General features: G+C 35.5%; 1 long non-coding RNA gene across 1 annotated transcript; it reads right to left on the bottom strand.

The window, feature by feature from the left end:
- Positions 1 to 762: 762 nt before the first annotated feature.
- LOC125806053 (uncharacterized) lies at positions 763 to 1,798 on the bottom strand. Its single transcript, XR_007441365.1, has 3 exons — positions 1,732 to 1,798; positions 1,634 to 1,692; positions 763 to 775 (listed from the first exon to the last, which is right to left on the bottom strand). It is a non-coding gene; the product is annotated as an uncharacterized LOC125806053 (long non-coding RNA).
- Between the last annotated feature and the right edge of the window lie 2,505 nt (positions 1,799 to 4,303).

The following is a 4,303-nucleotide window of genomic DNA, read 5'->3' as shown; positions in this document are numbered from 1 at the left end:
TCGGCTGTTTTGCACATGTGTGTCAGTTTAGGAGTGTAAACTGTTCATACAAATGTCAGATAAGGGTCACATTACTCAGATTAAACAAATTTAAGACTTTTACCTGCTGTGTGAACACAGTCTAGGATCCACTGGTTCTGTGGAGTCTTTAAAAAAGCAACTAAATTCTTACTTTTTTAAGGAGATATTTGGATTATGTAACAGACAGCATTGTTTTTGTATTTTGTGTTTGTTCATTTTATTCTGGGTATTGTTTTGTAAAGAACTTTTGAACAACCAATCAACATTTTTAACCTCATAGCTGCTTTCCTAGTTTTGGATTCCAGCACATTTTTGTGGTATTTCAGGCTTTTGTTGTACTCCAGCTAACAGGATACTTCAGTGAGGTATTCTGTAACTTTTGATTGGCTGATAAAGTGTCAGAGAAACTCATAAAATGGGTGTTCTCAAGAGCTGGACTATTTACCTCAGCCTTAGGGCTTATTGTCTAAAGGATCATGCCATTATTACCATCATAGGCTCAATATTTACAGCAGGGTATTAGACCCCAAGGCTAGAATTTAACATGCTATACTCTTTAAACAGAAGATGCTAGAAAGCTCCCAACTGTAATGACTTATCTCAAGTAAGGAGGGGCTTTATAATCAGATGAGTTGTGCAGTGCTTTGGGTCAAGGGTGTTTTTTAGCGTGAAGAAGTGGAAGCAGGAATGCTAAACTTAGGTAAAGAAAGGAAAATATAGGTAAAGAAAAAGAGAACGTGTAAAGAAAGAAAACCTTGGGTAAAGAAATGAAAAAATAGGGAAAGAATGGTAAAACTTTGGTAAAGAATGGAAAACATAGGGAAAGAATGAAACACTTAGGTAGAGACTGGAAGACTTAAATATAGAAAATATTGGTAAAGAAAAAAAACTTGGGTAAAGAAAGGAATACCTTGGTAAAAAATAAAAACCTAGGTAAAGAATGGAAATGTAGGTAAAGAATGGAAATCTTGGTTAAGAATGGAAATGGAGGTAAAGAATGGAAATCTTTGTAAAGAATGGAAAACCTTGGTAAAAAATGTAAAACTTAGGTAAAGAAAGGAAAACCTTGGTAAAAAATTGGAAATGTAGGTAAAAAATGAAAATGTTGGTAAAGAAAGGAAAACCTTGGTAAAGAATAGAAACTTAGGTGAAGAATGAAAACATAGGTAAAGAATGGAAACTTTGAGTACAGAATGGAAAATCTTGATGCATAATGAAAAACTTAGATAAAGAATGGAAACCTTGGTAAAGAAAGGAAAACCTTGGTAAAGAAAGGAAACCTTGGTAAAGAAAGGAAAACCTTGTTAAAGAATGGAAACCTTGGTCAAAAAAGGAAAACCTTGGTGAATAATGGAAATCTTAGTTAAAGAATGGAAACCTTGAGTAAAAAATGGAAAACTTTGGTGAATAATGGAAAACTTAGATAAAGAATGGAAACCTTGGCAAAGAAAGGAAACATTGGTTAGGAAAGGAAAACCTTGGTAAAGAAAGGAAACCTTGGTAAAGAAAGGAAAACTTTGGTGAATAATGGAAAACTTAGATAAAGAATGGAAACCTTGGTAAAGAAAGAAAACATTGGTAAAGAAAGGAAACATTGCTAAAGAAAGGAAACATTGGTAAAGAAAGGAAAACCTTGGTGAATAATGGAAAACTTAGGTAAAGAATGGAAACCTTGATAAAGAAAGGAAAGCCTTGGTAAAGAAAGGAAACCTTGATAAAGAAAGGAAAACCTTGGTAAAGAAAGGAAATCTTGGTAAAGAAAGGAAACCTTGGTAAAGAAAGGAAACCTTGATAAAGAAAGGAAAACCTTGGTAAAGAAAGGAAACCTTGATAAAGAAAGGAAAACCTTGATAAAGAAAGGAAAGCCTTGGTAAAGAAAGGAAACCTTGATAAAGAAAGGAAAACCTTGGTAAAGAAAGGAAACCTTGGTAAAGAAAGGAAAACCTTGGTAAAGAAAGAAAACCTTGGTCAAGAATGGAAAACCTTGGTGAATAATGGAAATCTTAGGTAAAGAATGGAAACTTTGGTAAAGAATGGAAAACCTTGGTAAAGAAAGGAAAACATAGGTTGAAAAATGGAAAACTTAGGTAAAGAAAGTAAACCTTGGGTAAAAATAGAAACCTTGGTAAAGAAAGGAAAACATTGGTAGAAAGAATGGAAAACTTGAACCCCAAGATCTGTAACTCGAACACCTCTGTCACAAATGATGTGTCTTTTCTGGAATTTTCCTTTAGAACTCAGGTATTCAGTCTGTGTTTGTTTTGGAGTGGCTAATGGTGTAGGCTGTGTGTTGCAGTATTATATCACTTTTAGTTATCACACCGTGGAGGACTTCATGTCATCACAGGTCTTGGGCTGTGTTTTGTAAGAAGAGTGGCACCTCCACCACTGGCTTACTGCCACACCTGTTCGCTCTAATGGAGTTTACTGCCACACAACGGCGTCTTGATGCCTCTAATACCCTTCTAATCCTCCATCTCCTGCGCTGGCAAGCTACGGGCTAATTTGTAGGCCGTAATTGAATGACTTCAAACATGCGAGGATCTCATCACCGATTCCATTTGCTCCACCAGCAGGCCCCGACAGGCTGCATTCAAGCCAGAAGTCAAAGCACAGGCCAATTCAGGTACACCTGCTGAACAAGGAATCATCACGCCACATCTGTTCTTCAGGCTGAGCTGTGGGAAGGCTGATCAGTCATTTTGCTGGACTAATGGAAAAACACAGACTGAGTTTTTGTGTATGAAAAAAATGTATGTGAGATAATTGCATGAGTTTGAGGCAAAGAATACACTTTTTTCCCAACTACTCTAGTAGTTTGCTGCACGTTTATCATACTATTAATTATCCTATACCTATTTTCTTGTACACTGTAAACCCATATGTTGTTTGAACTCAAATAAATTAAGTCTGTTTTACATAAAATTGGACATTTCTAAACAATACTCAACTATTTAGAGTTAGTTGAACATTTGTGGGCACATATAAACATTCAAACTGAGATCTTTGAGTTGAACCAACTTATAATAACTGAGTTTAGTCTGTTGCCATTGGCAGCTTCTTTCCTATTGGCTTCTGTCACAATCTATTTGCATACTGGGTGTGTCCAACAGTTTCTGATTAACACTCACCATCAGTGTGTAATGATTCCCCCGGGGCTACCTTAAAAATAATTTAAGTTCTCCTTCAGTTGTAATAACTTGATTTTCTAAGTTATGCTAACTTAAGTTTACATTACCCATTACTTAACTTTTTTAAGGCAACCGGTTTCCTCAATATCTTTTAAAGTAAACTCAACTTATCCAGTCTTATAGTATAACAACAATAAAAAAGCTAAATCAACTTCCCCTTTAGTTGTAATGACTTGATGTTCTACTTTATGCTAACTCAAGTTTTTATAACCCATTACTTAATGCTTCACTAGGTAGGATTGAGATTTTGTGCTCGCGGGCTCCCCCTACAATTGTAGAGTGTAATTAATGTTTCAGGCGGATTAGTTTCTCTTTCTTGTTTTCTGGGTTTCACAGACATATTCCGTCTCTTTCCAGCTTCTGCCAGAGTGGCTGTATGTTAGTTTGTAAAGAATGAACCATTAGTCCTTGTAGAACTGTTAGAACTAAAGGTCGGAAAGCAGGTCGCAGTTCTGGTGAGCATTGGTCCAGGCCGCCTAGGAAAACTTACAGAGTCTGGTTTGAGCTCAGAGGAGCTCTGGCACAGACACGAGAGCACCGCGATTCCTCCTATTACACCTCAATGCAGCGCTGCAGTGAGTTTCAAGCTGTAATTTCACTTCTTTAAAAAGATCAAAAATCAAGAAAATCCAATTTTTTTACCTAATGCTGCTTTAACTTTTTTAAGGCAACCAGTTTCCTCATTTTTTTTAGTAAATTTAAATAATCCAGTGTTGGTAAAAAAGAACTGATAAACAATACAGACTCGAAATGAGAGAGACATGAAGGAATCGCTTATTAAAGCTTATGTTTGAAAGTTTTACAGTGTTTTATCTAATGTTCACACACTAGAACCATACAGTAAAAACGAAAATGCGATTCACCATTGAATTTTGATAAATTGGTTTAATATGAAATGGTAAATTGTAGAGGAACTTCAGATACACCAGCTCAGATTTTACAGTAGTCATGAAAGGAACTATCGGTTCCAATGCCTATGACTCAAACATAATCATTTTAAAATCAGAACTCTGGTGTAAAATTGACTTTTGATGTAGTAAAACAAAAAAAGTTTTAAATGTAAAAATTTAAATGCATCCATAAAATCATTG

This window comes from Astyanax mexicanus, chromosome 12 (assembly GCF_023375975.1).
Source record: "Astyanax mexicanus isolate ESR-SI-001 chromosome 12, AstMex3_surface, whole genome shotgun sequence".
In the NCBI taxonomy this organism is placed as follows: domain Eukaryota; kingdom Metazoa; phylum Chordata; class Actinopteri; order Characiformes; family Acestrorhamphidae; genus Astyanax; species Astyanax mexicanus.
This window is presented reverse-complemented; position numbering and strand designations above follow the sequence as displayed.